This window comes from Schistocerca americana, chromosome 1 (genome assembly GCF_021461395.2).
Source record: "Schistocerca americana isolate TAMUIC-IGC-003095 chromosome 1, iqSchAmer2.1, whole genome shotgun sequence".
In the NCBI taxonomy this organism is placed as follows: domain Eukaryota; kingdom Metazoa; phylum Arthropoda; class Insecta; order Orthoptera; family Acrididae; genus Schistocerca; species Schistocerca americana.
The window spans coordinates 373223330-373249856 of NC_060119.1; positions in this window are offsets into that span (position 1 = coordinate 373223330).

Below are 26527 nucleotides of genomic sequence, written 5' to 3' on the forward strand. Positions count from 1 at the left end.
GATGGTGTGGGGTGGGATTATGACTGGTCTGCATGTCTTTGACAGAGGAACTGTAACAGGTCAAGTATATCGGAAAGTCATTTTGCACCAGTGTGTCCGCCTTTTCAGGGGTGCAGCAGGTCCCACCTTCCTCCTGATGGACGCTAACGCACGGCCGCATCGAGCTGCCATCGTGGAGGAGTACCTTGAAACAGAAGGTATCAGGCGAATGGAGTGGCCTGCCTGTTCTTCAGACCTAAACACCATCGAGCACGTCTGGGATGCTCTCGGTCGACGTACCGCTGCACGGTCTTCAAACCCCTACGACACTTCAGGAGCTCCGACAGGCACTGGTGCGAGAATAGGTGGCTATACCCCGGCAGTTGCACGACCACCTGATCCAGAGTATGCCAACCAGTTGTGCGGCCTGTGTACGTGTGCATGGTGATCATATCCCATACTGACGTCGGGGTATATGCGCAGGAAACAGTGGAGTTTTGTAGCACATGTGTTTCGAGACGGTTTTCTCAAGTTACCACCAATACCGTGGACTTACAGATCTGTGTCGTGTGTGTTCCCTATGTGCCTATAGTGTTAGCGCCAGTTTTGTGTAGTGCCACGTTGTGTGGCACTACATTCCGCAATTATCCTTAATTAATGAGCATGAGTGTAGTTCTCAGATGTAAAAAGTCTTCCGCAGGCCACTGACAAAGGCGGCCGCACAGCTCAACTCGCGTAGTTGTCACTGGTGTCGCAGATCAGCAGCTGCCGAAACATCGTCTACGATCACCACAGTTGTAACCCAGCAGAGGTCAACGAGCTACGACTAGACTGTTTCCGCCGAAAGTCAAAGCTCTTATCATAAGTCGAACCTGAACTAGAAACTATCTAACATCAGTTCACTCCGAATATCAATTAAAATTATCATAAAATCCAGGCTTTCGAAGCCGGTATATGCATTATTGGCGACATCTGACGATCCGACCTATGCGATTGGCGAACAATTAGCCACTCTCCTACAGTCATATACAGGAAAAATTGACTCTTGTTTTGCAGAGTCTGGTCATTTTATCGAAAAATTAATATAAATCCAGGCTTTCGAAGCCGGATATGCATTATTGGTGGCATCTGACGGTCCGACCTATGCGACTGGCAAACAATTAGCCACTCTCCTGCAGTCATTTACAGGAAAAATTGACTCTCGTATTGCAGAGTCTGGTCATTTTATCGAAAAATTAATATCTTTCATGCTGAGTCCAACTAATAACATGGTCAGTTTTGATGTTGTATTATTGATCACTATCATTTCTTTTAGTGAGTTGATGTCAAAGTTGGAAAATTTAATATGACCGACCTCTTTAAATTCTGTCGCACATCAACCTACTTTCAATGGGACAACAAATTCTACGAACCAACTGATGGTGTATCTATTGGAACCGCAGTTAGTGTGGTGGTAGCGAAATTTTACTTCACAAAATTTAAAAAGAACTTTCGGAGTTCGTAAATTTTCTGAATAATATAAAAGTTATATAATAATAATATTGAATTGAACTAAATAATATTAAAGTTCACTATGGAAAAAAGAGAAAGGTCGATTTTCGTTTTTGATTGTACCGATGCTAAGAAAATCTGACGGAACTTTAGGCCATAAAGCACACTCTACGGCTGATGCCTTCTCAGAAATTCCCGTCATCATCCAAAGCAGAAAAGAGCAATCATCAAAACATCGGTGTTCAGGAAATTTGTGGTGTCTTATAGGGACATGAAGTCATCGGTCGCTAAGCTTACACACTACTTAACCTAACTTAAACTAACTTACACTACGGGCAACACGCACACCAATGCCCGAGGGAGGACTCGAACCTCCGACGGGGGGGGAGCCGTGCGGACCGTGACAAGGCGCCTGAGACCGCGCGGCTGTGTTCAGGCCTTTAGGGTCTGTGAACACGGTACTTTGAGGACGAGCTCGATCACTTAACAGCTGCCTTCAGAAGAAACGACCAACGTGACAAACTGATCAATAGGACACTTTACACTAAAAGGTTTGGAGCTTCTAATGAAGAAGAATCGACTTACCAGAAAATTTTCCTTCCCTTTGTTGACACTGTCACAGTTTGTATCAGCGGGGTACTCAAAAATACGATATTGATACCCTGTTTAAACCAAGAGGAAAGGTGCGCGACTATTTGACTGGAAAGTATCGACGTCCGCCGTTTGCCGGAGCAGGGGTGTATAAAATCCATTGCACTTGCGGTCAACTGTACACACTAACTACAAAAAGAAGCATTAACACCCGCCCTATGGAACATAAAGGTAATTGTCGCTTGGGTAGTATGGACAAATCAGCAATGGCACGTCATGCACTGGGATCTGGGATCCACCGAATTCGTTTCTCTGGTACTATCATTCTATCGAGATCCAATCATTAGTACGCTAGGGTTTGCCGAGAACCCGCAGAAATTTAACAGCAAGAAACAATTTTAACAGAACCGAAGAGGGACTGAAATTGCACTAGTTGTGGACTTTAGTCCTAAATAACACAATTCCCTGTGGAAGGGGGTTCGCTTCCCGTTGTCTTTAGGTTGGGCGCAAAACATATTTAGTCAATACAACAATGCTCACGAGAAAACCGATAGAGTTGGGTGGTTTGGCAGTAACAGTGATCCTGATATATGTATGAGAATACTGTGTGAACAGCGCAGACCTCTTAAAAAACAATTTTCAGAACAGAGTTGACATTACCAGAATTGTGTTACTTTACTTAGTAGAGTAGCACTCATTTCGACTATGTCGAACTTTCGTGCTGTGTTGGAACATCTCAGCATTTCTACGAATGTCGGTGTCACAGGGGAAGGAACAGCCCACGCCGAAGCTTCAAGCAGTTGGTTTAGGCGACGGCCATTGAACTTTCCTAACATCTTCCCTCTTACAGCAATTCGTAAGGCCAGCCGCTCTCTCTCTCTCTCTCTCTCTCTCTCTCTCTCTCTCTCTCTCTCTCTCTCCCCGAAAATCTTCCTCGTATCTGTCAAACTTTTATGTATAAAACGTCACGTGTCACTTGCTGCTGACCTTTCAGATAAAAAGAGAAAATACTCTTGTTTCATGCCTGCAGGTCACGGTATTTCCCTCCTAGCGATGTGCGGCCCCATTGAGGTAACATCGCGCAATATTTTAAGCATTTCTTTCCCTTACGTATTTATGTTTTTGTAATGGAAACAATCGATCTAAGAGAGCAAGGCTGTGTTTTTGGGATCCAGTACCTTCATTAGAAGTACAAACAAGTTGCGAAACGACTTGTCGCGGTACAGAAACATGAATACAGATTCAATCACTAGGACCGATCACTGGAGTCTTCCCCTATTTGTTGAAATTTAAAAAAAAAAAGAAGAAAAATACGAAGTGCTCTCAGTTGGCCACTAACAGCGGAATCTACGCAACATATTGCCTTACTACAACGGTCTAAAGCGTTCTGCCTGCAAGCTGTGCAACTCCGCCATAGAACAATGATAAATTTAGTTCGCTGTTTACGGACTTGCAGTCACGCACAGTGCACAAACTGGGAGCCATGCAACAGTAGAACCGACCGCAAACGACTGCACAATTGAGTCTGCAATGTGTAACTACCTCTGTTAGTGCTGCAGTTGTATGAGTGGGCCTTTAAGGCTGAAATAAGCAACGAACGAACCGTTCAACGAGCTGTCAGACTTCATACCCCAGCGAACTTTATCTGCAGTTTGAAGTGGGAAAGATGCATAATAGCACATTTTTATATACACCATCAGTTCTCCTCCTGCCCCCCCCCCCCTCCCCAAAAAAAAGAGAACTTCGTCGTCTTCCAAAATTTAACCGGTGAGAGTTACTGAACACAGTCATATGCCATTCACCAACCCACATATCTCTTTATATTTTTCTATCTGACAGACTCTACAACGAACATTTCGGAAAAGAAACAGACTCCTATACTACTACCAAAGTACATGATTTATCTAGGTAGTGTAAGCGCTTACCATCCGAACAATTAAACAACTGGAATTAAACAACTAATTTTACGAAAAGAATTTTCTGCAGAATAACCATGTCCTACTTCTACAAACAAACTGCATTTTACTTTTCTAAGGACGTATTTTATGCTTCGAAATTGTGAAATGCAATTATTAGACCAACTTCCTCAGTCCATTGCTTAGATTATACACTATGTGATCAAAAGTATCCGAACATCGTGAGAGAGCAGAATGGGTCGCTCCGCGGAACTCACGGACTTCGAACGGGTCAGGTGATTGGGTGTCACTTGTGTCGTACGTCTGTATGCGAGATTTCCACACTCCTAAACATCCCTAGATCCACTGTTTCCGATGTTATAGTGAAGGGGAAACGTGAAGGGACACGTACAGCACAAAAGCGTACAGGCCGACATCGTCTGTTGACTGACAGAGACCATCGACAGTTGAAGAGTGTCGTAATGTGTAACAGGTAGACGTCTATCAAGACCATCACACAGAAATTCCAAACTGCGTCAGGATCCACTGCAAGAACTATGACAATTAGGGGGAGGGTGAGAAAACTTGGAATTCATGGTCGAGAGGCTGCTCGTAAGATACACATCACGCTGGTAAATGGCAATCGACGCCTCGCTTGGTGTAAGGAGCGTAAACATTGGACGACTGAACAGTGTAAAAACGTTGTGAAGGAGTGACGAATCATGGTACACAATGCGGCGATCCGATGGCAGGGTGTGGGTATGGCGAATGCCCGGTGAGCGTCATCTGCCAGCGTGTGTAGTGCCAATAGTAAAATTCGGAGGCTGTGGTGGTGTTGTGTGGTGTGGTCGTGTTTTTGATGGAGGGGCCTTGTACCCCTTGTTGTTTTGCATGGCACTACCACAGCACAAGCCTACATTGATGTTTTGCTTCCCACTGTTGAAGAGCAATTCGAGACTGGCGACTGTATCCTTCAACACTATGCACGGCCTGTGGCGGAGTGGTTGCACGACAGTAACATCCCTGTAATGGAATGGCCTGCACAGAGTCGTGACATGAATACTATAGAACGCCTTTGAGATATTTTGGAACGCCGACTTCGTGCCATGTCTCACCGACCGACGTCGATACGTCTTCTCAGTGCAGCACTCCGTGAAGAATCTGCTGACATTCCACAAGAAACCTTCCAGCACCTGACTGAACTCATGCCTGCGAGAGTGTAAGCTGTCATCAAGGCTAAGGGTGGGCCAACATATTGAATTCCAGCATTACCGATGGAGGGCGCCACGAAGTTTTAAGTCATTTTCAGCCAGGTGTCCGGATACTTTTGATCACGTGGTGTAGAACTGGAACTTCATTCAGCAACGATCCATAGGCGTCCGCAAGAGGGGTCACTGGTCCGCTTCTGGAATCTAAACACAGTTTTTCTTTTTTTCTTTGCGGAATTCCCAAGAATTTATAGCAATATGGCTCTACTGAATTGCAGGTTTAACATTTCTGAGATTTACGGGTAATACACTGCCATTAGTAGTCGCTGTATGTTGTGGGTTTTTTGATTGTTGTCCACGCGAAATATTGCCGATTGCTTGGTTCGATGGCGTTTTCGCGCCCCTCTATAGTGCCAAAATAGTGTCCTCAATTTTTTCTCTGTCACTCGGCCGTACAGACCTTACCGATCTACAGAACGAGATCGGTCCAATAGCCACACGCGAAGATTCCTAGCACAACACACTAAGGGCGCAAATATTAATCGTTGTGCCATACAGTAAGTTTTGTGAACTTCTTCTCAAATGTAGTTCTTGGGGGAAAGCACGTTTTCAGAATGACAGAATCAGCTATATCAAAAGTGTCAGGCTTAGAATCTTGCCCCCTCTTCCAACGGAGGGACACGTTACGAGCTACACTTTTTAAATTCAGTGGCATTTCTTTCGTAATTTTTAAGTAATAAACGTTCTCTGAGTATTGCACATATTTGTTTTTTTTACATAAATAGTAATCACACCAGATTTTAAAATTTCGTAATTTAATCTTACGCTGTTCCAGAACATTGCACTGACCACCAGTATACGGAGGGCGGACAAAAATAAGGAAACACCAAAAACGGAAATCATTACCATGCCTAACACGTTGTAGGAAAACTATTGTCATTCGAAACGACTTCCAAACGTCTCGGAATGGGTAAATACAGGTCCTGTGTGGTTTTCAAATGACTCTATGAATCTTACACCATTCTTCTTGCAACGTAGCCGCAAGTTCAGGAAACGATGACGCATGTGGATAGCCATTTCGCACCCTTCCCTCCAAAGCAGACCGTAAAGGCGCCGTAATATTGAGATCTGAAGACTGCTGGTCGCCAGAGAAGTGCGACAATTCATCGTCGTGACCAGAAAAGCAGTTCTAGCCGATGCGAGCTGTGTACACAGGGCCGGCCGAAGTGGCCGAGCGGTTCTAGGGGCTTCAGTCGGGAACCGCGCGACCGCTGCGGTCGCAGGTTCGAATACTGCCTCGGACATGGATGTGTGTGATGTCCTTAGGTTAGTTAGGTTGAAGTAGTTCTAAGTTCTAGGGGGACTGATGACCTAAGCTGTTAAGTCCCATAGTGCTCAGAGCCATTTGAACCATTTTTTTGCTCAGAGTCATTTGAACCATTTGTGTACACAGGGGTCCTGTCGTCTTAGCACACTACATCACCATTGGCGAACAAGCACTGTACCGTGCGATGGACCTGATCAGCCAAACTGTTCACATAATCCTTGGCAGTATTGCGACTTTGCAGAGTAACCGCCGGCCGCTGTGGCCGAGCGCTTCTAGGCGCTACAGTCTGGATCCGCGCAACCGCTACGGTCGCAGATTCGAATCTTGCCTTGGACGTGTATGTGTGTGATGTCCTTAGGTTAGTTAGGTTTAAGCAGTTCTAAGTTCTAGGGGGATGATGACCTCAGCTGTTAAGTCCCATAGTGCTCAGAGCCATTTGAACCATTTTGCAGAGTAGCAATGAGGCCTCCTAGAGTACCACGATATAACTGTCCAAATCACCACCGAACCCCCGCCATGCGCTCGGCTCCACCGGTCGGTGGTGCGAGTCGTCCCTCGGGGGCATGGGTATATGTGTTGTCCTTAGCTTAAGTTAGTTTAAGTTAGGTTAAGTAGCCTAGGGACCGAACACCTCAGCAATTTGGTCCCATACGAACTCTACACAATTTACCAATTTTTTCCCCCCGCCATGTTTCGCTGTTGGGACGTGAATTAGCAGCTTGGAAGTTTGAAGCTGTGTGGAACAAGACGCATAAGATTAAATGACTTTCTCCCGTTGCTCCATAGTCCAGGATTTCCGGTCTCAGCACCAAGTTCTCCTTTACTGACGTAAAGGAGAACCAGTCATCACTGATGAGTGGTTCTGATATGCCAGCTTGCCCTGCAAGTCCTTGCTCCTGCAGCTGCCTTTCTATTATTTTGTACTGGCACTAGGTTCGTGTGCGCGGCAGTCAATTCTGCAGTGACTTTCGCAGCTGTAATCGTCTTATTTTTCGTCACAATCCTCTTCAGTGAGCGTCTGCCACTATCACTCACTCTACACTCGTTCGCGTTGTGACAGCGGATGATGTTTATCTGCGTTCCCTGTATGCGGTGTAAATCTTCGGTATAGTTCCTCATGAAACTCCGAACACACCGCCTCCCTTGGTTACAGAAGCACCTACTGTACGAGCGCCAACAGTTTGTCCAGGCTCGAATTCACTTAGCTCCGATATAACGCTCTCACATCTACACAGAACAGTGTTCCAACCACGACTGACATTTGGCAATTTATTGAAGATATTGCACAGGTGCCGTTGCTGGTGAAATACAATAGCGCAACTAGCTGACTTGGCTAGCAGCTGCATTCATGTGTTTCCATGTTTTTGTACAGTTCCTGTAAAATTTTCGTTCGTACACTATGTGATCAAAAGCACCCCGACACCTAGGTTTCTTAGGGAATGGCAGCCCATTGTTCACGGAGTTATGCACTGAGGAGAGATATCGATGTCAGTCGGTGAGGCCTGGGACGAAGTCGGCGTTCCAAAACATCCCAAAGGTGTCCTATAGGATTCAGGTCACGACTCCGTGCAGGCCAGTCCACTACAGGGATATTATTGTCGTGTGGGGAGCAAGAAGGTGCTTAAACCATCAATGAAGGCCTGTGCTTTGACCGTGTCACGCAAAACGACAAGGGGTTCAAGCCGCCTCCATGAAGAACACGACCACACCATAACACCACTACCTCTGAATTTTACAGTTGGCACTGCACACGCTGGCAGATGCCGTTCACTGGGCAATTGCCATACCCACACACTCCCACCGGATCACCACATTGTGTACCGCGATTTCTCATTCCACACAACGTTTTTCTACTGTTGATCCGTCCAATGTTTACGCTCCTTACACCAAGGGAGGCGTCATTTGGCATTTACCGGCGAGATGTGTGGCTTATGAGCAACCTCTCGACCATGAAATCCCAGTTTTCTCACGTCCTGCCTAACTGTCATAGTACTTACAGTGAATTCTGATGCAGTCTGGAATTCCTGTGTGGCGGTCTGGATAGATGTCTGTCTATTACACATTACGACCCCCCTGAACTATCGGTGGTCTTTGTCAGTCCACATCGGAAACAGTGGACCTAGGGATGTTCAAGAGATTGACCACGTTCGAAGTCCGTGAGTTTCGCGGAACGCCCCATTCTGCTCTCTCACGATGTCTAATGACTACTGAGGTCGCTGATATGGAGTACCTGCTAGTAGGTGGCAGCAGAATGCACCTATTATGAAAATATATAATTTTTTTTGGGTGTCCAGATACTTTTGATCACAGGGTACATCGGGAAGTTACACTCTAGGAGGAAAAGAAACCTCGACACACAAAATGATTACAATTTCAAACAATTGTACATGGTGGCGCACGAAATGTGTTACCAATTGCTTCTTTCACAATTTACGACGCCCATTAGATATCCCGCTGGGATCTCTACAGCAGTACCAGCAGAGCTTGTCAAAACAAATGAGTTACGAAAAGACGTGTAATTCACTATACTGCCGCTAGGAGACTAGTAGGCAGCAATGGCTGACAATGGAAGACTGACGACAAAGCAACGATGGGCAATGAAACGAAAAGCCTTGTTGTGACTCAGAGGCGTTTTCGACTATAGTTTAACACACGATTGGTCCCTTGCAGGAAGATCATCAACAGGTTGTACGATAAATTTGTGCAGGAAGGAACAGTATTGGAAGCGAAGCGACCTCGGCATACGCCTGTTTGTTCGTCGGAGATTATTGAAGCGGTACGAGTTGCTGTACAGAGAAGTCCCGGGAAATCGTGTAGAAACGCAGCAGTGCAACTGGAAATATCCAGAAGCTCCGTTCAACGCATTCTTAAAATATATCTCCGTATGTAACCATACAAGATGACCTGTGCACAGAAGTTCACTGAAGAACACAAGCAGCAGAGACTACTGTTTGATCAGTGGGCGGAGGATAGGGAAGAAACTCTCAACAACGTTTGGTTTTCAGACGAGGCGCATTTTTATTTAGACGGTGTGGTTAACAAACAAAATGTACGCTTTTGGGCCACTGAAAACCCGCAAGTGCTTCATGAACGACAACATTATCCTCCGAGGATTACAGCGTGGGCAGCAATTTCCAACTACGGACTTATTGGATCCTTTTTATCTGAAGAAACTGAACAGCGAGTGTTATTTGAGCATGCTTCGCAATAGCTTCATTCCACACCTTCTTGCTACTGCTTTGACCTTCAACATGCAGTGGTTCATGCAAGATTGAGCAAGGCCACAAACTGCAAATACTGTGTAGGAGGTTTTACACGAGCATTTCTACATGCGGATCATTTCACTCAGGTTTCCAGGTCGCTTCAATGACGGACAAAATTGGCCCCCCAATAGTCCAGACCTCAATCCATGTGACTTTTTTCTTTGGGGGCACCTAAAGGAAAAATTTTTCCCGAAACGTCCACGTGATTTAATGGAGCTCAGAAGACTTCGTCTTCAAGCTTGCAGTGAAATTACGGAAGACATGTGCCGTAGGGTAATCACTAACTTCAGTGATCGTTTGAAGGACGTTAGGAAACGAAATGGTGGACATTTTGGGCATGTGCTGAGTTAGAACAAATATCCATGGACGGCTCTTCATTGTAGTATATGTTCCTTTCAGTTGTATTGTCAATAAAGTTTATATTCAAAAACAAAATGGTAACACCTTTCGTGCGCCACCCTGTATGATACATTCAAGCGAAAGGGCTTCATAAATTTACCAAGTCAATAATGCATTGGTCACCTATGGCCCTTATGCAAGCAGTTTTTCGGCTTAGCATTCTCTTACACAGTTGTTGGATGTTATTCTGACGGATATCGTGACAATTTCTGTCCCATTGGCGCCCTAGATCGTCAAAAGCCCGAGATGCCCGTAATGCTCCAAACATTAACGGAGTAGAGATCCGGCGACCTTGCTGGCCAAAGTAGGCTTTGACCAGCACGAAGACAAGCAATAGTAACTTCCGCCGTGTGCGGGCGGCCATTACCTTGCTCATATATAAGCCCAGGGTGGCTTGTCATGAACGGGAACAAAATGGGACGTATAACAGCGTCCGAGTACCGGTGTTCTGTAAGGGTGCCTTGTATCACAACCGAAGGACTGCTTCGGGTCGTGTGATAATCACAATCACAATTCAGTCTAAGTCTAGCTCTTTAGCTCGTCCAGCGATCTAGTGACGTCTCTCCACAACTGGTCTCGTCACTTATTTTTTTATCGCAGTCACAATTTGAGTTATTTGGTTTAAATTAAAATTCTCAATTACGTTAAATTCAGAATTAAGTTTCTTCCATGTTTGATCTGAATATTTTTCGTTGTTATAAAATAGGTTTAAGAGCCGGTAACGTTTTTACATGTAATTCTAATACGTGAACAAGGATCGAAACGCTCATTTACGAGTTGTTATTACTATCTCTAAGAACCAAATGAAGCACTGTATTGGTTTCAGAGTCGAGTAATATGTTGAAGGGCAGTACCTTCAACTGTATGTATCGTCTTTACACAAGAAGCAGCATAAATGTTTATATACGGTATTCATACACAATGTATGACAACTCTTAGTGTTACTTAGTTCACATACAACGGTGGGAGGATTTCTTACCATTTCCACGTGTGTTCCTACATCTACATACATACTCCGCTAGCCACCAAGCGGTGTTTGGCGGAGGGCACAATTCGCGCCAAAGTCATATTTGCCCCCCTCTGTTCCACTCGCGAATCGCGCGAGGGAAAAACGACTGTCTGAAGGCCTCAGTACGAGCTCTAATTTACCTTACTTTGAATGGTGATCATTGCGCGATTTGAAAGTTGGTGGTAATAATATGCGTTCTACATCCTCGGCGAAGATCGGATTTCGGAATTTAGTGAGCAGACCCTTCTGTTTAGCGCGTCGTCTATCTGCAAGTGTGTCCCACTTCAAACTTTCTATGAGATTTGTAATGCTCTCGCGATGGCTAAATGTACCAGTCACGAATGTTGCCGCTCTTCTTTGGGCCTTCTCAACCTCGTGAGTCACTGTGCGGCTGGTTCCGGCGGAGGTTCGAGTCCTCCCTCGGGCATGGGTGTGTGTGTTTGTCCTTAGGCTAATTTAGGTTAAGTAGTGTGTAGGCTTAGGGACTGATGACCTTAGCAGTTAAGTCTCATAAAATTTCACACACATTAATCTCTCGAGTCATACCCAGCTGGTACGGGTCCCATACAGACGAACAATACTCTAAGACTGGACGAACTAACGCGTTGTAAGCAATTTCCTTTGTTGGAGGGCCGCATCGCTTAAGGATTCTACCAATAAACCGCAATCTATAGTACGCCTTACCCGTTACTTGTGTAATCTGATCGTTCTATTTGAGATCATTCACAGTCACACCCAGATACTTGGCGGATGTTACAGCTTCAAAGACAGGGCATTTATTTTGTACTCATACAATAATGGGGATTTTCTCCTTGTCATACACAGTGGGTTACACTTAATAATATTGAAAGGTAACTGCCAGTCATTACACAACACATTAATTTTCTCCAAATTCTCATTGAATTGTTCATAACTTTCGTGTGATACTACTTTCCTGTAGACTGCAGCATCATCGGCAAACAGTCTAATGCAGCTGTCAATACCATCAACCAGGTCGTTTATGAAAAGCGTAAAAAGCAGTGGACCTATTACGCTGCCGTGGGGCACGCCTGATGTTACGCTTGTTTCTGTTGAAGTCTTCCCATTCAGCACGAAAACTTTCTATCCATCCGCATATGTTATCGGATAGACCGTAACCGCACACTTTTTGGAGCAAGCAACAGTGCGGAACTGAGTCGAACGCCTTTCGAAAGTCGAGGAATATGGCATCAACCCGGGAACCGGTATCTAGAGCATGTTGTATATCATGCACAAAGGGGGCGAGCTGTGTCTCGCATGACCGCTGTTTCCTAAAACCGTGCTGGTTTCTGCAGATGAGCTTCTCAGAGTCTATAAAGGTCATTAAGTTTGAACACAAAATATGTTCCATGATTCTACAACAAATCGAAGTCAGTGAAATTGGCCGATAATTATGTGCATCCGATTTTCTCCCATTTTTATAGATTGCTAAAACCTGGGCCTTCTTCCGGTCCTGTGGAACCTTCATGAATCTGTGAACCTCAAGGCGAGGTGTAGCTTGTTCTTCAGACAATTTTTTAGTTTCTCGTGATCGTTTGATGACGCGCCGTGTGGATCAAATGTCGCGTGATCGTTCGAGCAGTACTCGTTACCGTAGCAAACTCTGCGGCGACGGAAGTCCCGTTTGGCCAGCCCTACTCCACCGTACATGATTGCGCCAAGCGATTTTAATTCCGTCACCGTCTCATCATGAAGATGTATGTACATTATCGGGCTAAATATCGAAAGAAAAATAATGTTGCTGCCCCAGACGGACACCCAAAAGGTAATGAAATAAAAAAAAAAAAAAAAGATGTTTGCGCTCACGATGTATACTGAGTAGGGAGCAGGCACTGGTAGAGTACCGTCCTGGGAGCAGTGTTCCCCGATCGGCAGCGTAAATGGTGGCGTGCCGGGACGCTGGTCTGCCCAGCAGGTTGCCAGAGCGAACGGAGGCCGGTTTGGCCCGGCGCCTACAAGTCGTGACCAGACTGGATAATCTACAGCGCAGCCTCCAGCTCACGCGGTCTGTTAGCTTTTACGTCACAAAAAGGGAGAAAGTGAGAGGGTAGGAGCAGAATGAAAAAGATATAAAATGTGTGTGTGTGTGTGTGTGTGTGTGTGTGTGTGTGTGAGAGAGAGAGAGAGAGAGAGAGAGATAGAACGGAGCTGAAAGCCTGCCTTACTCTGCGGTGCGGAGAATACGAAATATGACGTAGAGCGTACGTTACATAAACAAAAAACCAGCGCTGCCTGAAAAATAAAACGCCCCTGCTGACCTCTGGTGCTCACAACTTACAAGATTTCCATCTTTTATTAGAAACAGTGAATACATAGCCACGTCCGTGGCGGTATCTTCTTTACAGGCGATCGATGTTCCGTCTCCTTCACATTCCTTGTATTTCATCCGCTGTGGCGCTGTTTCTCAGTGTCTCACGAATAACGGTATGACAACAATACGTAACCCTGTACGGTTGACTTGACAGACCAAGTGCTTTACTACACACGAACCCTCGATCGGATTGTGGATTCGGTTCTGGAAGGGGTGGGCGGTGGGGTTGAGGATGGATGAAGGGGGGGGGGGGGAGACTGACACAGATCTTTACTCGCTTCCGCACATTTCCCCCCCCCCCCTCCCCACCGAGTAAATATAACATGTTACCACGCCTACTTTTAACTTGCCGCAGATGCATTAAATTCTAACAAAACAATACACTATATATATGACATGTTTTTATTTACTAATACGAAATAATAATTTGTTTACATCCATGCGTAGACCATCAATTATGCGTAACTTCTGAGAAACTGCAATTCAGAGAAATGCAACACTGGAAAATAACTCGCCCAAATATTTGAGAAATAATGTATCAAGCAAACTGGTTTTTGAAATTTAGTAGCGACAAAATCAACGACGTAATTCACAAAATACATCGAAGAGTGCACTCGCCATCATCAGTGTCTCACTTAGATATGCAGCAGTGAAGACACTTCTGCACGCTATTGCTATATGGGCCATGGTGAGACCGCCGATTCATTTCTGCCCACGTTCCGGAACGTAGTATTTCTGTCATACACTGAAGCGCCAAACAAACTGATATACGTATGGGTATTCAAATACAGAATACGGCGCTGCTGGCGGCAACGCCTATGTAAGACAGCAGGTGTCTGACGCAAGCCAGCCGGTGTGGCCGAGCGGTTCTAGGCGCTTCAGTCTGGAAGCGCGCGACCGCTACGGTCGCAGGTTAGAATCCTGCCTCGGGCATGGATGTGTATGATGTCCTTAGGTTAGTTAGGTTTAAGTAGTTCTAAGTTCTAGGGGACTGATGACCTCAGATGTTAAGTCCCGTAGTGCTCAGAGCCATTTGAACCATTTTTTGTCTGACGCAGTTGTTAGATAGGTTACTGCTGCTACCATGGCACGTTATCAATATTTAATTGAGGTCAAACGTAGTGTTACAATCGGCGCACGAGCGATAGGACACAGCATCTCCGAGGTAGCGATGAAGTGGTTATTTCGCATACGACCATTTCACGAGCGTAGCGCGGGATTAGCCGAGCGGTCTGGGGCGCTGCAGTCATGGACTGTGCGGCTGATGCCGGTGGAGGTTCGAGTCCTTCGGCCATGTGTGTGTGTGTGTGTTTGTGTGTGTGTGTGTGTGTGTGTGTGTGTGTGTGTGTGTGTGTGTCCTTAGGATAATTTAGGTTAAGTAGTGTGTAAACTTAGGGGCTGATGACCTTAGCAGTTAAGTCCCATAAGATTTCACACATTTCAACATTTTCACGAGTGTACCATTGATGACTGCACGACACAAAGCTTTACGCCTCGCCTGGGCCCGTCAACACCGACGTTGGACTGTTGATGACTGGAGCATGTTGCTCGGTCGGTCGAGTCTTGTTTCAAATTGTATGGTGCGAATGGTAGTGTACGGGTATGAAGACAGCCTCATGAATTCATGGACCATGTATGTCAACAGGGGGCTGTTCTAGCTGTTGGAGGCTCTGTAACGATGTGGGGCCTATGCAGTTAGAGTGATATGAGACAGCTGATACGCCTAGATACGACTCTGACAGGCGATACGTACGTAGGCATCCTGCATCCATTCATGTCCATTGCGTATTCCGACGGACTTGGGCAATTCCAGCAGGACAATGCGACACCCCACACGTCCAGAATTGCTACAGAGTGGCTCCAGGAACACTCTTCTGAGTTTAAACACATCCTCTGACCACCAAACTCCCAAGACATGAACATCATTGAGTATATCTGGGATGCCTTGCAACATGCTGTTCACAAGACATCCCCACTCCCTCGTACTCTTATGGATTTATGGACAGCCCAGCAGGATTCATGGTGTCGATTCCCTCCAGAACTACCTAAGACATTAGTCGAGTCCATGCCACGTCGTGTCACGGCACTTCTGTATGCTCGCGGGGGTCGTACACGATATTGGGCACTTGTAACTGAGGACCACACACGCTTGAATGAAGATCTAAATCGTGAACCTTACAGCAGTTCTCATGGGCGATACCGAACCATGCAGAGCATGTTAAATATACCTTTCGTTCTCAGCAGGTAGTCTTCCCCTTCACCAACTCTTCACAGCTCGCATCATTAGTTCTCATTCTTACCATCTGCAATGATTTGTCAGACGACCGACAACACGGTCATATCCCATGCCCAGCTATCTCAATTCTCTCTCGCTCGCTAGCTCGCTAGCTCGCTCACTCACACACGCACACGCGCGCGCGCGCGCTCTCGTTTGCTAACAGTCGTACATCTACGTAATTTATACGGTCTACCCAGCTTGCTGGCTCCATTACACAGCCCCCCCTTTTGACAATGAAACTGTGCGCGGCGTCACAGCTTGCTGGCGCGTGGAGTGGTGTTAATTAGCTGCGAGCAGACGTGGTGGCGCGTGACGGAGTGGGCGCAGGATTCGGGAAGCAGCTCTGCCGGCGACGCCGTCGCCGTCGCCGTCGCACCACTCGCCGGAAGATCGATGGGTCGCGTTGCATATTAATGGGAGTCCGGTGTCGGGGGAATGTGAGCGCCAGCCTGCCTGTGACAACGCTCTTTGCGCCCGGCGCACGTGGAAGCCTGCTCTGATTAACTCGTCACCTGCAAGTCAGGGCGAGCGGTTCGAGGACCTGTCGTGGAGTTACGACGCCTACGCGAGGCATGAGAGGGAAGGAAAGGAGAGTTATCGTTGCTACAAAATACCGCGCTCTCGTACTGCAAGCGATTTCAGTTATATGAGCCTAGCAAAGTAATACAAACACGTACCTATTAATGTGGTGGACCATCCTTGTCCAACTGAGGATCGATATACACAAATTTTAGAGAATGCTACGCTATACTCTGCAAAGAAACTGTTACAATTCGTTGTCAAATGTTGGAGGATACCTGACAATTTTTTCTAAGACATGCTGCAGTGCACTGATAATACCGACATTTGGCCACTGAAAAGGGTAAAAACAGCTTTTGTTTCATATTTACCTTCATAAAATCAATGTCTTGCCCCCCCCCCCCCCCACCCCCATGAACCATGGACTTTGCCGTTGGTGGGGAGGCTTGCGTGCCTCAGCGATACAGATAGCCGTACCGTAGGTGCAACCACAACGGGAGGGGTATCTGTTGAGAGGCCAGACAAACGTATGGTTCCTGAAGAGGGGCAGCAGCCTTTTCAGTAGTTGCAGGGGCAATAGTCTGGATGATTGACTGATATGGCCTTGTAACACTAACCAAAACGGCCTTGCTGTGCTGGTACTGAGAACGGCTGAAAGCAAGGGGAAACTACAGCCGTAATTTTTCCCGAGGGCAAGCTGCTTTACTGTATGGTTAAATGATGATGGCGTCCTCTTGGGTAAAATATTGCGGAGGTAAAATAGTCCCCCATTCGGATGTCCGGGCGGGGACTACTCAAGAGGACGTCGTTATCAGGAGAAAGAAAGCTGGCGTTCTACGGATCGGAGCGTGGAATGTCAGATATCTTAATCGGTCGGGTAGGTTAGAAAATTTAAAAAGGGAAATGGATAGGTTTAAGTTAGATATAATGAAGTTCGGTGGCAGGAGGAACAAGACTTCTGGTCAAGTGAATCAAATAGGGGTAATGCAGGAGTAGGTTTAATAGTGAATAGGAAAATAGGAATGCGGGTAAGCTATCACGTAACTAATGAGGTGTTGAATAGAATTGGAGAGAAGAGAAATTTGTGGCACAATTTGAGTAGAAGAAGGGATAGGTTGGTAGGGCATATTCTGAGGCACCAAGGGGATTACCAATTTAGTATTGAAGGGCAGCGTGGGAGGTCAAAATCGTAGAGAGAAACCAAGAGATGAATACACTAAACAGATTCAGAAGGATGTAGGTTGCAGTAGGTACTGGGAGATGAAGAAGCTTGCACAGGATAGAGTAGCATGAAGAACTGCATCAAACCAGTCTCTGGACTGAAGACCGCAACAACAAAATCAATGTCTTACTTTTCCAACAATTTAGGCAGTGGGGAGGAAATAGTATCATCATTTTCGAAAATGCGATAGACTTCTGAGAAGAATGGCTGTAGCCCGTAGCGTCACCTGAAATAGTTTCAAAGCTCCACTGATTACGTTCCCTTTCAGTTTTCTTTCTCGCGGTGCTCTGACTTGGTAAAACAAAATGTTCTTGATTATTTCTCGAACATTGCTTGAACATACACCAGCCTCCGCTTACCGTTATAGTTCCCGCCCTGATAACGCTTTCAGAGTGATGAAATGTAAGTGCTTGCATTTCAATGGTCCCAGACATCCTTGTCCGTCCTACAGGACGCTTTCAGTGTCTGTGACTGTGATTTCATGTAACACCCACAAGAAGTAAAGTACTGCAGACGCACTACAAACGATTGTAAATTTTTTGCAGGTAGCTCAGACCACAGTGACACATAAGCAGTTAACCAACGCAACATGTGCAATGCTCATCCAAGGGCTGAATTATTCATTTTCAGTCATTCGTGTCTCATCTCAAAATACTCAGTTTAGGATTCTCTGATGTCTATATACTGGTGTCCTAAAGGTTGTGATGTTTTTGTACCCCGAGACAGAACGAGAGAAAAAGTTTTGCCAGACAGTAGCGTACAGAAGATATCTGGACGGAACATGTATTGATACTGAGCCGTGCTGACCCAGGATTATGCATTGCTTTAAAACTTGGCTGTTACTCTGCGTTTGGTTTCCCGCGGTTATGCCGTGGTTCTTCCTCTTTCTACGTGTGGCAGCAGCGGTGTGTATCGATATTTGCACCGTATACCATCTTTGGCCTGGTGTTTATAGTTCCGGCTTGACGGTGTGTAGCCAGTTGGTCGGTTGGAGCGGATCAGCAAGCAAGTCTCCGCGCGGCGCAGTGGGCCGGGCCCGCTGGCGGTCTCTACGCAGTGTCGGAGTGTGTAGGGGCTGTTCTGAGAGCTACGAGGTTCGTGGCTCACCGACCCAGGACATGAAAGTTGAGTGGTGATTTAATTACCGAAGCCACGTCTGTTCACGTTGTCCCCTTGGTTGGTGATTCGCTGTTGGCGGTATTCCTGGGAGCAACAGCGAGTGTTCGAGTTGGTGAAGACTTAGCCGCCATATGGTGGAATTAACCATATTTGTCGGTTTGAAATTCAAGTGCACCAGCGGAATTTTCTGCCTTGTGGCCGTTGTGTGTTCTGATTACCTGCCCTGGCCGCTGACGCAAATTCAGGTAGTGTCCTTTCCTCACCTATTGTCGCTGTCCAACATGGTGTGTAGTTTTTGACAGCGTAATGTATTTTTGGTTGTGGGCAACTATGTCTGTAACGATTCGGCTTTGGAATTCTCGTATACAGGTCGGTGGTTAGCAAGTTCTCTTGTCGGTGGGTCCCTGACTGTCTCTTGGTTGTGTTGCCGGCGGATCGCTTATAGTTGGGGCGACTTCTTGTCTCACCTAAGCGAAGATTTCAAGGGCAGACCGAGCCCCCTGGAAACTTCTGAGCGCCGTTGCCTATACTGCCTTTCTAGTTGGCTTTTAATTGTGTATTTTTAATAGCTCATAGCCGATGGTTGGCATTGGTATGCTTGTAATTGCGTTTTTAAAAATCGAGTTTTGGAGTGAGGTTTCTTATTGGTCATAAAGGTTGGGCCTTCTGCCTATTAAAAAGATCTAACTAGTCAAGACTTACATTGCTTAGCCTTCAATACTATTTAACGTTAATGTCTAGAGCCTTCTGTCTCAAAAAAAAAAAAAAAAAAAAAAAAAAAAAAAAAAAAAAAAAAAAAAAAAAAAATTGTAGTAGTTGTATTTAATTCCCGGGCGTTTTCTGTCGATAGTCAAATTTAGAAGTTTCGCTGTAATGTTTGGAAAACTAAATAAAGTGTTAAGTTTGGAGTGTAACTAACAGCCGCTCATTCTGCACCCCCCCCCCCCCCCACCCCCACCCCCCACCCCTTCGTCGCAATTCCTACTACTTGTCCTGTCCTGCAGGTTTAGCAGGGCGTTTCAGGTACCAAAAGAAATGACAATTTTATTCAAAGACAAGAATTACACTTAAGTCACCGCATTTTGTGATGGTCCCGTGGACATTACAAGAGACGGTACATGGTTCGTCACATGATTCATGAGTATGTTCGACAATGTTACCGGGTTGCATTACGTGTTCCGGTCTTTCGGCTATGAGGGTGCGTCCAACATTATCGGACACGATCGGTTTAGTGGTCCAGGTGTCGTGGAGCCGCGGGGCACTATGTTGAACCGGAGTACTGACTTCCAATCTTTGGCCACGGTACACTCGCCGGTAACGTTATTGTGACACTACAGTCCTTCCCCATATAGTCTTTTCACGGGTGCGTCTGGCGCTGACTCACTTTTGCGAATGGCAATACGCGACCACATCGGACAGCGCAGGTGGAATGGCGGTTGCAACGAGAGGATATTCGGTGAATGGACTGGCCTGCCCGTACCCCCGACTTAAATTTCATGGAGCACGTCTGCGATGCCTTGGCGAGACGTGCTGCCGCACATCCTCTTGCACCGAAGACCATGCAACAGTTATCATTGGCGCTGCGGAGGAATGGAGCGCGCTTCCACAAGAATTAGTAACCAACCTTAAGCGCAGCATAAAAACACGTTGCATAGCATGTATTGCCGCCCATAGTAATCACACATCCTGTTAAGAACCATGTCCCACTATGGCAATGTCCAGGGAACGACCATTAATTGCGGTGACATCAGTGTAATCATTGTCTTTCTATGGAAGTGTCATTTCTTTTCGTCTCATTGAGTGTTATATCATTCAGTTATCTTAGACACTACACTATAGCAGATCTTTCTATATACTGTCCAAGTGTTATCGAGATATGTTATTTGTGGAACCCAAGGTATAGTATGAATGGTTGGAGACCGAGAAAGTACTGGCCGCGTGCGACGGTCTTAACATCTGTGATCTGACGGGAAGCTGTGAACCCGTCTGCTTAACTTTTGCACACCAGCGTATGAGAGGGAGGGATAGGATGTAACCCCGTTCCATTGTCTTCTAAACTTACTGCTTCCCATTTGCATCCTTCAACTCCTACACGCTAAAGAGCCAAAGAAACCGGTACACCTGCCTAATATCGTGTAGGGCCCCCGCGAGCACGCGGAAGTGGCGCAACACGACGTGGCGTGGATTCGACTAATGTCTGAAGTAGTGACCGAGAAAACTGACACCATGAATCCTGCAGGGCTGTCCATAAATCCGTAAGAGTAAGAGGGAGTGGAGAAATCTTCTGAACAGCACGTTGCAAGGGAGCGCAGATATGCTCAATAATGTTCACGTCTGGGCAGTCTGCTGGCCAGCGGAAGAGTTTAAACTCAGAAGAGTGCTCCTGGAGCCAGTCTGTAGCAATTCTGGACATGTGGGGTGTCGCATTGTCCTGCTGGAATTGCTCAAGTCTGTTGGAATGCACAATGGATAGGAATGGTTACGTACGTATCGCCTGTCAGAATCGTATCTAGACGTATCAGGGTCCCCATATAACTCCAGCTGCACAAGCCCCACACCATTACAGAGCCTCCACCAGTTTGAACAGTCCTCTGCTGACATGCACGGTCCATGGATTCGTAAGCTAACGTACACGTCCATCCGCTCGATACAATTTGAAAAGAGATTCTTCCGATGACGTAACATGTTTCCAGTCATCAACAGTGCGATGTCGGTGTTGATGGACCCAGAAGAGGCGTAAAGCTTTGCGCCGTGCAGTCACCAAGAGGACATGAGTGCACCTTCGGTTCCGAAAGCCCATATCGATGATGTTTCGTTGAACAGCTCGCACGCTGACACTCGTTGATGGCCCAGCAATTTGCGGAAGGATTGGACTTCAGTCGCTTTGAACGATTTTCTTCAGTCGTCATTGGTCCCGTTCTTGGAGGATCTTTCTCCACCCGCAGCGATGTCTGAGATTTGATGTTTTACCGGATTCCTGGTGTTCACGGTACACTCGCGAAAGTGTCGTACGGGAAAATCACCATTTCATCGCTACTTCGGAGATGCTGTGTCCCATCGCTCGTGCGCTGACTATAACACAACGTTCAAACTCACTTAAATCTTAATAACCTGCCATTGTAGCAGCGGTAACCGATCTAGCAACTGCGCCAGGCAGTTGCTGTCTTACATAGGCGTTGCCGACCGCAGCGAGGTATTCTTCCTGTTTACATATCTCTGTATTTGAATACGCATGCCTGTATCAGCTTATTTGGCGCTTCAGTGTTACATAATGAGAGAATGTCCGTGTAGGTACAATACAATTTGTTATCACTCAGGTTGGCTATGACGTGGAGACCAGTGGTAGAAACAGGCGCCCCCCTGTGGTCGATAGTGGCAGAGTTCATAAAGTGAAGCCGCATAGGGTAGCCGTGCGGTCTCAGGCGTCTTGTCACGGTTGGTGCGGCTCCCCCCCCCCCCCCCCCCCCGTAAGAGGTTCGAGTCCTCCCACGGGCATGTGTGTGTGTGTGTGTGTGTGTGTGTGTTGTCCCTAGCGTAAGTTAGTTTAATTAGTGTGTAAGCTAGGGACCGATGACCACAGCAGTTTGCTCCCGTAGTCCTTACCATAAATTTCCAATTTCCCATAAAGTGAACAATTTGGCAGAAGGAAAGTGCAGACGCCAGCGTTGGTCGTCGGATGCGTGAGCACAACAGCCCAGGGACCGATTCGAATCGAAAACGCAAACGGGAAGGGATATCACACTACTAGAGTTGCGATAAACCAAAATTACGGATTTGTGTTTTTGATACACTGCGTACATGATGTAGTAAATTGTAGGATTAGGGACAGTATTGGAACAATCGGTAGGGAAAGAAACGTAAATGGATCTGTAAGGGAGAAAATGAGAATCGACGATTTCTATTTTTTGTTGTTGTTGTTGGTTTTGCACATTATTAGAACTACACGTTATTCAGTATAGTCCATTGTATATTTTATATTATTAGGGAATAAAAATTGTAACACCACGTTCAAACTCATCTAAATCTTGATAACCTGCCATTGTAGCAGCAGAAACTGATCTAACAACTGCGTCAAACGCTTTTTGTCTTATATAGGCATTGCTGACCGCAGCGCCGTACTCTGTATTAGAATAACCATGCCTATATCAGTTTCTTTGGCGCTTCAGTGTACAACAGAAATACTACGTTCCGGAGGGCAGAAATATGAAAATTATTATTTTTTATACAACAGAATGTTCTTCATCATGACCAAAGACAATGATTTCCTGATATTATTGGTAAATGCGAAAGTCGTTTATGAAAAACAGAAGCATGTTTGATGTATTTTTTTTTTTTTTTAGTTTTACCTTTTTTGATGAAACTGTGTTTTCTAGCGCTATATAAATCTGTATTCCTTTTCTTTACTTTTAGTACAACATCCATGTGTTTCACATTACAAATCAATAATTTTCGAGTGAAACCTGAATTGAACACAGACGATTTCAGTTTTACTATACATTTCTTTTATCCTTAGGTAACGAACAGAACGGTAGGTATGTATAACATTTCCAAAAGTTACCTGCGCTTTGTTTTTCTTCTCAGTTTCTAGATGGCCAAGCGGTTCTTGGCGCTTCAGTCCGGAACCGCGCGACCGCTACGTTCGCCGGTTCGAATCCTGCCTCGGGCATGTATGTATGTGTGTGATGTCCTTAGGTTAGTTAGGTTTAAGTAGTTCTAAGTTCTAGGGGACTGATGACCTCAGATGTTAAGTCCCATAGTGCTTAGAGCCATTTGAAACTCTGTTCTACTATCAAAGGCGTGTTCAGAGAATAGAGAGGAACTGCAGGAGAATGGCGTGGCTCCGGTATTTACTGGTAACCTCGCGTCAATGGACGAGTGGGCGTGACAGAACGTAGAGGCGGCGCCACCCACTGTGGGAGCCAGCTGCGACCACACTACGAAACCTGAGTGTCTCTGACTTTTCCTCCAGGCTGGGTGGGGAATCCGATTCACTGTTAGATACTCAAGTTACCAGATCACGAGTTCAATAGCATCATCCGCGCATCATTACTAAGCAGAAACCGGTGCATCAGGTTTGACGTTCCGTCGATGATCATGTCATCTTACGAAAAAAACACGGCAAATGTCATAACTTGATTTCCGAAAAACTTCGCTCAGCTGAAGAAGGGTCAAAATAAGCAAACGTGTGTATTGTGAAACTCAGTTCTTATTTTATAGTCGTAACTCGACAGAAACATTTATGCAGTAACATTACACAAACATGGGAAGAAAAACGAAAAAAAAAATAGAGTAAACACAATAATCGGGTTTCGAACACGGGGCACCAAAGCGTGTAGCCGCGACGCTAGCCACTGTGCCACTACTTCGGTTGACCTATTTACTCGCTAAAAGGCACACAAATTACCTCGGAAACTTTGCTGTCGTTTTCTCAGAACGGTCGAGTATCTATCGATAAAACTGAGACAGCGTTTACTTCCACAGATTTAAGCTTCTCGGAATTCGGATTATGGCAGTTGCTGTGTTCTCCTCGTTAGAAATACAGCACGAACTGCATTGGGAAAGGATGGGGTACGAAAACTGATTTGTCCTTCTCCAAGGAACCATTGTCTTAGGCACTTTGAGGAAACCTCCAAAAACTTTGATCTGCTGAGCCAGAATTGCCATTCTCTTAACTTCGTCTTCCCATTGCGCCATCATGTTCCAGATGACCATGCAACATACACAGATTAACCTAACACAGAGTCAACAGATGTTGCAAAATGAAGAATTTACTCGAGAATGGAACACTCAAAGAGAAAGACTGGTCGCGATGAAAACTGAATAAGACTTATTAAAACACTGGAACTGGTGGATTGAAGGTAATTTTAACGAAATGTAGACAGTTGCTTTTGTTTTTCATGATGACTTTCCAAGATGCCTGGTATCCCATTCTCAGATGTTCACATTTATTTACGTGTTGTGAACATTGTTTCTTCGCTAATGTCGTTGTAGAATTTTGCACCGGAAGTTTTTGAGGCAGCTATTGTGAAACGTCGTAAGTAAAGAAACAATGCTCACGATGCTTAATTAAATGTAAACATCTGGAGATGGGATGAAAATAGAATGAATGTACCGTTAAAAACGTGTTTTTTGGAATATAAATTACTGATGTGGCGTGGCGTCTCGAGAAAAAGTTGCCATTCATATCGGCGCGTTACCGCAAAAACATTAACGACGCGAATGCTATAGTTCTGAGTTCCTGCACTGTTCTTGTCACCTGATGAGACGACCGCGAGCTTAATTTTGTCATTCAGGCTCGCGGCTCAGCAAAGGTTACCGATGCCTGCTGCAGACAACGAGTTACTGGGATACTACATCGTAAAAGCTCTACAGCTTCGAAAGAAAAACAAACTAAAAGGAAGCTTTCTTTTCATTTGTAAAAACTGTCACATATCGCATGAGCAATAAACTCACAAAACACGGCATTCACAGAGTTTAGAACAATCAGAAACGTGCGCGAATTTTTTTGAACATTGCAAAGGACCTTCGCCTGCCGCTTGCCACAGCAGCAGTATACAAACTGCCATTGCACTTGTGGTCAAGAAAGAAGCATTAACACTCGCCTTAAGGAACACAAGAGCAGTAAATTGTCGCCTGTGCAAGACGAATAAAGGAGCAGTAGGACCGGGAAACCACCAAATTCGTTTCTCTGATAATGTGGCTTTAACAAGACATAACAGTTACTACGCTAAGATGTACAAAGAGGTCACAGAAATTCAGAAGCACAAAAGTAACTTTAACAGGAAAGAAGAAGGATTGAAATTACAGTAGTTGTGGACCTCAGTGCTAAATAAAGCAAACAGCGCCACTCTCTCCCTACTACATGCTCCACAGCATTCGTCGGCACGACTCTGCTGTTAGGCAGCGGCTGATGACGTCACGGATCGACCACTGCGTGAATTCGTACGAACAGTTCGGCTGGCTGTGCTTCTTTTGACTCTGTAACTGTTTTCTTAATCATTAAAGCCTCTGATATTATGTCCTGCACTGGAAGACGAAACGCTAGGCTTACAACTATGCCTTGAACCACGTACTTGCGTCCTTAACACGAGTGCTTCTACAAAAGCAGTTAACGTTGATAACAAATAATTTCATTGCAGAAACAAAGTATCTGAGCTACCATACGAGATGAAAGGACACTCGTAGATCATATTCTGCACAACGCCGATTGTGTAGCGCTAAGATTCGTACCTTGCAACTTATTTTTCGCACAAAATGCTCAAACTACCTAAGCTATTCATCTACAAACAATGAACTTTTCACACCTCTGCGCTGTCGGTATCTATCTAGCTATCATAAGAAATACACTGTATTTTCAGTAGAGCTCTCAAAATTTGGTTGATCTGCTTGTCTAGTCAATCCATGTACGTTTCACCTCATTTATACAGTTATTTGAAATTTCTTTCTTATAGCTAATGCAGTACTGGTGCAAAAGCCTTGTTGTTTCTGATCGCTGTTATTATTTTTAAGAAAGTGCAGCCACAACATACAGATGGCAAACTTAATATAGCAGCAATTTCTTTTTACTGCATTTCAATTTTTACTCTCTTATTCCTTTAGCATGAATTAAATTAAAACACCGTTTAATCTCGTAAGACACGAAAGGAAAATTAGAGGAGCTTTCCCAAAAAAGTGAATGGTGACTTAATGAAACGATTCGAGAGAACAGATAGCAGACATTACTATGAAACATTTATAGCGTCCATTTCTGAGAGTCAAAAACCCTAAGAAAATCGCACTACGCAATGTCACGCCGCGCCATCTGCTTTATAAACGCGCAACGTTATTCATTACGAGTTCAGCACTCGATCAAGGACATCGTCTTTTAAAGATAACGAATTCCAGGTATTTCAAATGCT